At 41.4% G+C, this 12373-nt stretch overlaps 1 protein-coding gene and 1 long non-coding RNA gene across 3 annotated transcripts in view; both read left to right on the top strand.

Annotated features, from left to right (window-relative positions):
* The window catches only part of SIL1 (SIL1 nucleotide exchange factor), a 226711-nt gene that overhangs the window by 90557 nt on the left and 123781 nt on the right, over positions 1 to 12373 (top strand). The window lies entirely within an intron of this gene.
* Positions 6737 to 8018, top strand: LOC118498032. Its single transcript, XR_004900549.1, has 2 exons — positions 6737 to 7182; positions 7353 to 8018. It is a non-coding gene; the product is annotated as an uncharacterized LOC118498032 (long non-coding RNA).

The following is a 12373-nucleotide window of genomic DNA, read 5'->3' as shown; positions in this document are numbered from 1 at the left end:
AGGATAGGTTGTCTGTCTCCTTACTGCTTAGCTCTTTTTCTGGAGTTTTGAGCTATCCTTTCTTTTGGGCTGTATTTCTTTGTCTCAGTCCACATGTTATGTTGTAAAGGGGCAGAGCCTTAGGTATTTGCCAGGGCAGGGCAACCCTCTTTGCTGCCTTGGCTCTGCCTGTGGGTGAGGGGTCAGAGAGGGAACAATGCCACCCGCTTGCTCTGCTCTAGCCCTGCTTTCCCACAAACTCTCCTTTGAGACTGGTAGTTTCTCCTGCTTTCACAACCCCCACACTTTTTATGGCTAGAGGTTTTGAGTCTTTAGTTTCATAGACAGCCAGCCCCACCTTGCCCGTGGGGTCTGCTATCTTGCCACATGTCCTTTCTGTCCAGCTGCCTGTCTCTGCCCCTCCTACCAGTCTGGATGAATTTTCCTTTAACTCCTTGGTTGTTGGCGTTCCATGCAGTTTGATTTTCTGGCAGTTTGATTTTCTCCATCTTGGCTGGAGCTCCTCACCTGGATTATTATGGTTATTATAGTAGACTTCTAAATTGCCTTCCCCCTTCTGCTTTTACCACCTACAGTTAATCGTTAACATAGCAGCTCGAGTGATCTTTTTGTCATGTGTGCAAAATATCCTTTGGCTTTTTTTCTCCTATAAAGTAATAGTTGAAGTCCCTTCCATGGCCTACACAACCCTATGATGTGACTCACGATTACCTTTGTCACTTTATCTCCTACTACTTTCCCTCACATTTCCTTTCCTCTAGCCATCCTGGTCTCCCTCCTGTTCCCTGAACATACCAGGTGCTTCACACCTTGGGACCTAGAATGCTCTTCTCCTAGATGGGTTTGTGGTTAGCTTCTTATTTCTCCTAGGTCTTTATGCAGAAGTGACATTTTCTCCCAGTGGCCAAAGCTCGGAATGATTTAAGCAACAAAATAATGTAGAATTGGATTATGACCCAACATATAAAATAAATAACATGAGCCTGAACTTTTATAAACAAATGATTGAATGAATGAATAAACAAATACGGAAAAGATAAATCTCTCTTACAGAAGAATTCAGTAGCATATATAGATGTTTCTACCCCCAGGAAGTGGGGCTTAAGTCTTTTTAGTGTATTCTGAACTTAGTGACTCGCTTTTAAAGAATAGATTATGGAAAGCAAAAAACAGTAACTTTAGTGGAGAAACCCAGTAAGCATAGGATGTGAGAACAAGGGCTCTTCACTTTTGATATTCTTCCTCAAAAACCAGTAACCTCAGTGTCATCATGAGAAAAACAGCAGCCAAATTCATATAGAGGGCACTGTACAAAATACCAGACCAATACTCCTCAAACTATCATGGCTGTGATAAATAAGGACAGACCAAGAAATTATCATGGACCAGAGAAGATGATATCCAAATGCAATGTGGTATTCTGAATTGTATGTATGCTGGAACAGAAAGAGAACATTAATGGAAAAACTGGTAAGACACAAAGAGTCTAGGGTTTAGTTGCTAGCAATGTACCAGTGTTGGTTTCTTAATATTGACAAATGTACTACAGTAATGTAAGATGATAATGTTAATGGTATTGAAACTGGGTCAGAGGTGTACAGGAATTCTTGGAACTCCCAGTACTTATCATTGTAAGTTTTCTGTAAATCAGAAATTACTCCAGACCTGGCTAGTGTGGCTCAGTGGATTGAGTGCTGGCCTGTGAACTAAAAGGTTGCTGGTTTGATCCCTAGTCAGGGTACCTGCCTGGGTTGTGGGCCAGGTCCCAGGATGGTGGCATGCGAGAGGCAACCAATCGACATATCTCACACATTGCTGTTTATCTCCTTCTCTTTCTCCCTCCCTTCCCCTCTCTCTAAAAGTAAATAAATAAAATCTTTACCAAAAAATTACTACCCTCCCCTGAAAAAAGAAAGAAAAAAGTGATCTCAAACAAAGCCTTCCCTGGCCACGGTCTAAAAAATGCTTTTTTCTTCCTTGACATCTCATATTCCTTTCCCTGCATTATTTTTCTCTTTAGCATTTCTTTGTTTGATACTATATATTTTACTGATGTTATTTATCATGTTTTGACACTACAATGTAAATGCTGAGAGAATAGGGATTTTGGTCTGTCTTGCTCACATCTGAATCTTCAAGGCCCAGAACTTTGCTTAGTTCATAGCTGGTGTTCAATAAATACAGTAGTTGTTAGTGAGTGAAAGAGTGAATTCCTCTCTTGTCACCCTTTTGTCCTTATGCAGCATGAGGATTTTGTGTTTGGACTTTCTTGCTTTCTCCTTTGAGATTTCTAGTGGTTTCCTGTTCCAGTGGGGGAAATGACACTTATTTCTTTTCCCCTTTAGCTCACATGGAAATGAGAGTCATGTCAAAAATGGGTATGTGCTTCTAATATGTTCATCCACTGGTTGGAAGAACAAGTAAATGGCATCATTTACTACTTTGCTGGCAGAAGTTGTTGCTTCTGAATGTGGGGGGCTGGTTAATGAAAAACACCTTCCTCTCCATACCCTCTCCACCCCATGTGTAAACCTGTGATCCAGAACTGGCTGGTTTGGCATGACGGATGTGGAGTATGTGAAGACAGTTAGGGAAGCATGGGAATTTTTGATCTCGAAAAGTAAAACCAGTGAAGGAAAATTCATTTAATCACAAATATGTGTTGAACACTAAAAACTTGAAGATTGACGGTAATGGGAATGTGGACTGGTTCAACAAATCTGGGTAGTAGAACCTGACAACACTATTTGATCTTAGTGGGACTAAACTTAGGATAAAGTAAAGAAAACCTACTTCACACAATGAATAGTAAAATACATGGTTAAAAGTATGAATTAAAAGTGTTTTTGAAAAATGTGTGGATGATAGTGATATAATAGGCAAGAGATGGAGAGATTTGAGGACTTCGTTTAACATCATAGAGAAGGACCAACCTCTTTCACACTCAGTGCCCATTCCAGGAAGTCCTGTGGGTTCCTCTCATACTTTTTTTTTAATCGTATTTTTTTTCCATTACCATTTATCCTCCTTATACTACCCTCTTCCCATTTTCATACTTTTATGGAGGTGGTTTTGGATGGAAACTTGTACTGTTGGCTCCTCTTCAGGTGAAAGAAGTGGGGGGACATTGGAAGAGAGATGGGTCTGACTGAGCTCTGGAGGGCTGTGGGCAGCACCTGTTTTTTTCCTGCATTGGAACTTGATTATCTCATAATATTTTTAAAGCCTCCATAGAACGCACTTCCCAAAGAATGGAGTCAGGCTGATTTGAGGCCTGAACAAGTCATTAGGAACAACGAAACTGTAAGATAAAAGTTGGTTCCCTTGTGCCTGACACTCTTCATCTCCTGTGGTTTTCAGGTTCTCCTTGTCTTTCCTGAGCTGGAAGATGCAGCAGTTTTACTTTCGTTAGTTGGTGCTGTGCCCATCACACCTGTGGTGCTCTTTCAACAAAAGCTTGCTCCCTGCTGGGCACAGGAATTGGTCCCTGGCCTGGCGCTAGATTCTTTTTGGAGACAAATAAGCAGAGCATCTTGCATCCCCTTCCATTTTGTCTGTCTTAAGGAAGAGGCCAAGGGTCCCCTCCCTTTGCAAGTAGAGCAGAATGTACTTTGTTAAACCTATTCAGATATCACAGTTGGGTTCAGTTATCTGCAGAAATAGACATATAAAAAAAGAAAACTTACAAAGGAGAAATTTGTACCAAATAACAGGCTATGTTTTTGTTAATTTTTTTTTTCTTTTCCAAGGACATCCAGCATAAAGTCTGAGTGTCCAGGAGATAAGAAAAATAAATCAAAGTACTTACAGATTATAGATGTAAGTTTGAAATCTCAGTACATATGCTCTTCACCAGCAATGCATCCTGCTAGGGTCTTTCCCTCCTTGATCTTCTTCCTAACTTTCACTCTCCCACCCTCATTAGATGGTCAGAGAAGAATGCTGGCCTCAAGAACCTTAGGTGTTCTAAGTCCTGAGCTCTGCCTGTCTGTTGCTGTGGCCACAGTATATGGCCTAAGTTTTCACACAGCTGACTCATTCCCTTCTCTTGGTCATGGTGTGAACCTTTTTCCTATTTACAGGATCATATTACAAATTGTGACCATCTGACAGATTACCACAGACTTAGTCTCACAGTGTGTAGGTCAGAAGTCCAGGTACTGGTTAGCTAGGTCTTCTGCTGAGGGTCTCACAGGCTGAAATCAGGGTGTCACCAGGCTGTGTTCCTTTCTGGAGGCTCTGGGGAAGCATCTGCTTTGAAGTTCACTCAGGTTGTTGCTAATATGTCTTTGGAATTAACTCCTAGGAGCCAAATTTCTGGGTCAAAGGTAAATGCAGTTGTAAGTTTTTTAGATGTTGCCAAATTCCCTTCCTTAGGGGTTGTACCATTTTGCATTTCCATCAGCTTTGTGTGCAAGTGCCTGTTTCCCTAAAGTCTCACCTACAGATGATGAGAGAAATGGTTTCCTTCTGTAGTGCTGTTTTTACCTTTCTCTTATTCTGAGCAAAGTTGAGCATCTTTTTATATGGTGAAAGGGCATTGTATATATTTTTATATGAACTAAATGTTCATATCTTCTGTCTTTTTTTAATAGTGTTCTCTTGGTCTTTTTCTTTATTATTTTATTTTTTTAAATCTTTTAAAAAATATTTTATTTATTTATTTTTAGAGATGGTAAGGGAGGGAGAAAGAGAGAGAGAGAGAGAAATATCAATGTGTGGTTGCCTCCAATGTGGCCCCCACTGGGGACCTGGCACGCAAACCAGGCATGTGCCCTGACTGGGAATCGAACCTGTGATGCTTTGGTTCGCAGCCCGAGCCTTTTTCTTTATTTTTAAAATCTCTCTATATTAGGGATATTAATACTTTGTCTATAATATTAAGTTGCAAATTTTTTCCCAGTTTGTCATTTGTCTTTTTACTTTGCTTATGATATTTTCCATGCATTTAAAGCATTTATAAACTTACATAATCAAATGTATTAATATTTTGTTACTACTTTTGGATTTTGAATCATAATTAGGAAAGTTATTCACTATATTCAGGTTACAGAAGAATTCACCTGTTTTGTCCTGGTATTTGTATAGTTTCATTTTTTACATTATATATAGTTTATTTGGAATTTTCCCTGATGTATAGGCATAAGGTATAGAGCTAATTTTATCTTTTTTCCGTATGTTTGTTAAATTACCCCAATACTGCTTATTAAAAAGTCTGTCCTTTCCCCACAGATTTGAGAAGCTACTAAATTTCCATTTGTATTTGCATCTATTTTGGAAATATTTTCCTGTTCTATTGCTAATTCTGTTATTCATGTAGCAGTTACTGTACTATTTTAGTATATAGACTGTGTAGTATATTTTATTATCTAGCAGATCTTTCTAATATTATTTCTGTGCATTCCTCTGTATATGTGTGTGATAAACCCCAGAGAAGATCCAAGCATTGATTTCTGAGAAATTTCAGCTCTTATAGGTAGGTAGAAGAGGATAAGCAAAGGAACCTGTGGAGGGGTAGACTCTAGAGGTAGAAGGTAATCAGAGGTGTGCAGTCTCGAGGAGCTCAGGGCAGAGTACTTTAGGACTGAGATACTGATCACTTGTGTGAGGTGCTGCCACAGAATCTCATGAGATGAGGAATAAGAAGCACCAGTGGTTGTCACTGGGTGGCAGTAGAGTGGAGTGGGCTGTGGAGTGAGTGAGAGGTGAGGAGTACGTTCAAATGTAGACAACCCTTGAGAAGTTTCTCAATATAAGAGAAAGGAAAGGAAATGAGAAAAGCTAACACTCAGAAGAGATGTAGGAAAGTTTTTCTTTTCTTTATTATGTCTTTTTAAATAAATGAGGTGAAATTCACATAAAGTTAATAGTTTTTTCTTTTTTTTATTGTTGTTCAAGTACAGTTGTCTGCATTTTCCCCCCACCACTCCACCCCATCTCCCTCCCCTGATCCCACCCCACCTGGGTTTTGTCCAAGTGTCCTTTATAGTTGTTCCTGAAAACCCATCCCCTTTCCTACCCATTATCCCCTCCCACCTCCCCTCTGGTTACTGTCAGTTTGATCTTAATTTCAATGTCTTGGTTATATTTTGCTTGCTTGTTTGTTTTGTTGATTAGGTTCCACTTAAAGGTGAGATCATATGGTATTTGTCTTTCACCACTTGGCTTATTTCACTTAGCATAATGCTTTCCAGTTTCATCCATGCTGTCACAAGGGGTAGGAGCTCCTTTTTTCTTTCTGCTGGGTAGTATTCCATCGTGTAAATGTACCATAGTTTTTTGATCCATTCATTTACTGATGGGCATTTAGATTACTTCCAGCACTATTGTAAATTTTGCTGCTATGAACATTGGGGTGCATAGGTTTTTTTGGATTGGTGTTTCAGGGTTCTTAGGGTATAATCCTAGCAGTGGAATTGCTGGGTCAAAAGGCAGATCCATTATTACTTTTCTGAGGAACTTCCACACTGTTTTCTACAGTGGCTGCACCAGTCTGCCTTCCCACTAACAGTGCACTAGGGTTCCCTTTTCTCCACATCCTCTCCAGCACTTGTTTGTTGATTTGTTTATGATGGCCATTCTCACCTGTTTGAAGTGGTATCTCATTGTGGTTTTAATTTGCATCTCTCTGATGGCTAGTGATGCTGTGCATCTTTTCATATGTCTCTGGGCCCTCTGTATGTTCTCCTTGGAGAAGTGTCTGTTCAGGTCTTTTGCCCATTTTTTAATTTTTTTTTGTCTTCCTGGAGTGGAGTCATTTGAGTTCTTTATATATTTTGGAGATCAAACCCTTACATATTTGCCAATGTTAAAGTTAATTGTTTTAAAGTGAGCAATTCAATGGCGTTTAGTACATTCACAATCACCACTTTTAGTTCCAAAACAATTTTATCACCCCAAAGGGAAACACCGTACCTGTTAAGGAGTTATTCCCCATTACTTCCTCTTCCTATCTCTTGGCAACCACCAAACTCTTTTATGTCTTTATGGATTAGCTATTCTGGATATTTCATATAAAAGGAGTCATACAATATGTGACATTTTTATGCCTGGTTTCTTTCACTTAGCATAATGTTTTCAGTTCTTCCATGTTGAAGAAACTGGAGGGTATGTATATATGCTGATGATCTGGTACACGGGGACAAGTGGAAGATTCAGGAGAGAGGGTGGTTAGGAAATAAGGTGGATTACAGGAACAAGTATAAAGTACACATGGACAAAGACTAGGGGGGTGGAAATGGGAGGGAGGTAGGGTGGGCTGGGGGGTTGGCTGGGATGGGAGTAAAAGACAGAAAACTACTTGAACAACAATTAAATAAAAATATATTTAAGGAAGAAAAAAAAGAAATAAGGTGCACACCATCCATTTGCAAGTGAGAAGTTGGGGAGACCCCATCTGATAGCTTGTATGTATTCTATGGTATAGAAGGTCGGGCTTCCACTAAGAGTGAGGAGTCAGAGGTCTCTGTGAGGATATATTATCTGAACCAGTGATTGAGTAAAGGGGTAGTGTGTGCTAGCTAGAGGAATGTGGTTATGATTGGTGAGTGGTACTAGATACTTTAATCTTTGCTTGCTTTTTATTTCAGTTCACAAAAGGTCTTTTGGGAGAAATCCTCCAAATGTTTCATAGTCACAGAGGGAATATTTCTTGTTTTCTGCTCCTTCCTCTAAGACAGTGGTCTAGCCATATGAGAGCTTGGGGTCTTGCCACAAGTAGGGCCCCCAATGTGTAGCTGCTTCACAAGTCTGAAAAGTCTTTAGATGGGTTCTCCTGAAGTAGAAACTGAGATAGAAGCTAGTATTTATTAGGGATCCGCACATATGAAAGAAAGGAGGAGGAAGTAAGATTGGACAGAGGAAGCAGTGAAACTGTGATGCAAGCCCAACAAAGCCATGGGCATTGAGTGTTGTCCTTCAGATTGTCCTACATTAGGCCAAAATGGTTAGCTTTTTGTACCCATGCCTGGTTCAGTCATAGTTACAGGCTGTTCCCAAAGATCATGACCTTGGTTAAAGTAGCTCTTTGCAGGAGAGACAGGCCTTGAAGGATCTGACACTGTAGATTGCCTGCTGACTGGAGCAAATCTTTCGGTGAAGGGGGAATCTGAGCATATCCGTCACAGTATAGGCAGTCTAGCTGGGAGTTGAGCTGGAAAAGCTTGAAGTTGAGATATGTGGATAGCATACTTGTACTTCTTCAGGACTGCTTTTCTTATCATTGCCCCGGAAATTGTTCTTAGAAGCTGAGTTGATGGACAGGAGCTGGGTGGGCTGGTGGAGTTGGCACAGGAAGTTACACTGTACTGCTCAGATATAATGAGCTGAGCCCTGGCATTTGAGGACATGGGCACGTGTTCCCATGAGGAGTAAACCCATTTATTAGAAAGGCTTTATTCTTTTATTTTTTAAAAAAGATTTTATTTATTTATTTTTAGAGAGGGAAGGGAAGAGGTGGGGAGAGAGAGAGAGAGAGAGAGAGAGAGAGAAACATCAATGTGCAGTTGCTGGGGGCCATGGCCTGCAACCCAGGCATGTGCCCTACTGGGAATCGAACCTGTGATGCCTGGTTCAAAGCCTGCTCAATCCACTGAGCTACGCCAGTCAGGGCAGAAAGACTTTATTCTTAATCAGCTGATGAGGGGTAATTTGGATTTTGAAAATGTTTCATGATGTTTTTGAATTTACTATTCTTTTTCAGAGTAATGACAAAAAAGGAAAGGGCACCCAGTCAGTAAGTAGTCAGCAAATGTTTGCTGAATGAGTGAATGAAAGAACCACTGTGGGCTGAGCAGCAACAGGAAGCAGAAGGTCAGAATTCTGTGTCATCTTTTCAGATGAGCCTGCACTCCAGAGGTAGCAGCTTGACAGGCTCAATAATAGCTCGAAATAGAAAGAGAGGGTGAAGATAGAGTCTGGAGCAGAGGTGTACTGGTCCAGGTAGGGTAAGGAGTTCCCAAGTTATGGTAAACATGGGTGCTGACTGCCTCAACTGCCTTGGTAGAAAAAGAGAGTGGGCACCTGGAAGTGGATGGGTGCCTGGACACTTGCCACATGTAGCCATTTTGGACATGGGGGAGATGGTCTGGTAACTTTTACTCTGAAGACGCTTTCCCCCTCCTTATTGTTTGAGAGCTGTGTGGCCTTTTCTTACTTCTGGAAGCTCCCTCCCATAGCCTCACAGCTCCCACACCTAAGAACTTAAACCAATATTACCCACTTTGACTCATTGATTGCCCCCCAATTCCCATAAGCTGTTGTTTTACCTCAGGGACCCAGGCTTGTGGCCCATCAGCTCCATATTGGTTCTTAGAGTCTCTCTGTGTCCTTATGGCCTCATCTCCCCAACACAGCATGGACCTCATGGAAAGAGGTGGGACCATAGTACAATGCTGGATTAGGAATGAAGAGATGGCTAGTGGTTGGAAGATAGAGTCCTGGGGTCGGGGCTGGCGTTCATGTCTGATTGCTAGCCCTATGAGTGGAGCTGGGAGAGGGGAGAAGGAAGAAAGCCTATAAATATAATACCTTATTATTATTTTTAATAACTCTTATTTATGTAGAAGTTAAACTTGGGATATTTCTTCTACATTTGTTTTTTCATTGGAGTCCATTCTTACCTCTTCTCTGACTCCTTTTCTCCCTCCTACCTTTCAGCTTTATGTTATTATGTCATAACTATTATTTTTTCTTTCTCAGCTTTCTGCTTCATGGGTCCAGCCCTTACTGCCATGCAGATGACTACTAAGCCTGTGTTTTCAGCCTCAACTTCACCCCTGAGTCCCTAATCCATATTCTCAGCTGCCTGATATTTATCCACCTGTTCCAGTGGTGCTACATGCTCTTTTAAACCAAACTCAAGGTCATTTTCTTCAAAACCCATTCTTCTTCCCATTTAATCATAGCATTATCATTCTCCCAGTTACCTCATCTTGAAACTTTGGCATCTTTCTCCCTTTCTTTTCCCGCAGTCCAGTCTCATCAGTCACCTTGCTTTGCCATGTCCCATTATTTATTTTCATTCTCACTGCTCCATCTCATTCCCACCCTGACTTCTTACTGAGCTATGGCTCTTTCACCAGTTTCCCCAACTCCAGGTATGTCTGCCTCCCAATGCATCGTATACATCGTATTGGCCACTGAATTGGCCTAACTACTGTTCTTATTGTAATATGATTTCCCCTAAAAAAACCAGAATGCCTCCCCGTTGCCTACAGAGTTAACTTCCAATTTCTCAACCTCGATTGTGAGGCCCCACAACTTCTTCCTTTCCTCCTTATCTCCCATGATCCTATGTGCACTTGCCTTGTTTTCTAACCATGGGACAGCTTCCATTTCCTTGATGTATCCTGGACTTTCTTTCCTCCCTTTGTTCACGTTACTTTTTGTCCTAAAGCTTCTTTTCCATTCTCTGTTTCTCTACTCTCTTCCCCCCAGCCTACATACTTCCTATCTGTTAAAATTATATTGACTTATATTCACTGCAGTAGAATACTGTGATACTGTTGAGAAATATGAGGTAGATGTACATGTGCCAACATGGAGTGATATTGAAGGCATGCTGCTAGATGATAAAAAAACATGCTGTACAGCAAAATATGGTATGATTCCATTCTTGAAATAATTATTACTAATAAATATATATTAATGTATATATTGGAAAACTGTTCTGTTAATTATTCTTGAAGAAAAGTGATAATTATAAGTATGATAGGGTGATTATATATTTTTGTAATGTTTGATTTTTAAAATATAATGGTTGTCAGTTTGGTCAAGATGACAGCACAGGTAAATGTGGTACTGGAATCCTCCCACAGCTGCATCAAAATAACAATTAAATTACAGAACAACCATCATTCAGAACCCCCAGAAATCTAGCAGATGTCATACAACTAAGGATATTAAGAAGAAGCCACATTGAGACTGGCAGGAGGGGTGCCAAAATGCAAATGCAAAATGCAAAACAGGCCGGTCCAACACCCACTTGTGGTGGTTAAAAAACAGGAAGGACATTCGGCTGCAGAGGTCTCCCTTGAAGAGTGAGTGGTCCTAGCCCTACATCAGGCCCCTCAGCCCAGGATTCCAGTTCCAAGAAGAGAAGGCACCATAACTTCTGTCTGTATAAACCAGCGGGAATTGTGGTTGAGGGAGACATAGGACTTCTGGAATCCCAGGCATTCCTTTTAATGGGCCTGCACATGGACTTACTTGGGCTCACTTGCTCTAAGCTCCAGTGCTGGAGCAGCAGCTGAAAAGGCACCAAGGACATAGGAGGAAGTGAATTGTTTAGCATCAGGGTGAGAGCTGGAGGGGCAGCTTTTTCCCAGATGGAAGTCCTGGCAGAGGCCATTGTTCCTTTGCTGAGCCCTACCCACATAGAGCCAGCAGTTGGGAGCCATATCTGAGTTATCAACTTGGCTTACACTCTTTGCCCTGCTCTGGTGATTTCCTGATAACACTGTGCCATGCAACTTGTGGGTGTACCCATGCCATTTCCAGTGGCTTTTCCATATGAATGGCCTATCTGGGCTCATGCTTCAGACTTTCCTAAAATCTCTCAGACAAGCAGCATCTGGCCTTAGCATGCCCAGTGTCTCTCACTAAGTGACCCTAGGCCCAGCACTAGCAGCAGACAACTTTGGTTCACAGCACCTCCAAGCCCAGCACAAGCAACAGCCATCTGCAGATCTCTGTAGCACATGCTGGGTGGTCCTGGGCAGGACACAGGTGGTAGCTGACCTTGGTTTGCACATCCCAGGAGGCCCCAGAGCCACCTCCACAAGATACACATTAAAGGGGCAAGCACAGTTGGCACCAGAGCCCTGCTGAAGTAAGTTCTGCTCCATGGGGTGGGCCCCTACACAGCTTATCCTCCACAGTGGTTGTACACAGTCCTTTCAGCTGGTTGGCCCAGGGGTAAATCCCTTCCCTTTATGTACTAACAGCAGTCAAGGCTCAAGTACAACAGAAGGGTGTACACAGCCCACACAGTATATGCACCTGGAGTGCCCAACTCAGGTGATCAGGGAGGCTGTGTCACTGAACTCTACAGAACATCTACTATATAAGGATACCCTACCAAGTCTGGGAGATGTAGCAGCTCTACATAATACATAGAAACCAATACAGAGAGGCTGCCAAAATGAGAAGACAAAGAAATATGTCCTAAATGAAAGAACAGAATAAAATCCCTAAAATAGAAGTAAACAAAATGGAAACGAGCAATCTTATAGGTGCAGAGTTCCAAACAGTGGTTTATGAATGCCCAATGAACTTAGGGGAAGAGTAGATGAACTTAGCACATCAACAAACAGATAAGAAACATAAAAACAGAACTAGAAAATATAAGAAAGAACCAGTCAGAAATGAAGAA

Source organism: Phyllostomus discolor, chromosome 13, assembly GCF_004126475.2.
Source record: "Phyllostomus discolor isolate MPI-MPIP mPhyDis1 chromosome 13, mPhyDis1.pri.v3, whole genome shotgun sequence".
In the NCBI taxonomy this organism is placed as follows: domain Eukaryota; kingdom Metazoa; phylum Chordata; class Mammalia; order Chiroptera; family Phyllostomidae; genus Phyllostomus; species Phyllostomus discolor.
This window is presented reverse-complemented; position numbering and strand designations above follow the sequence as displayed.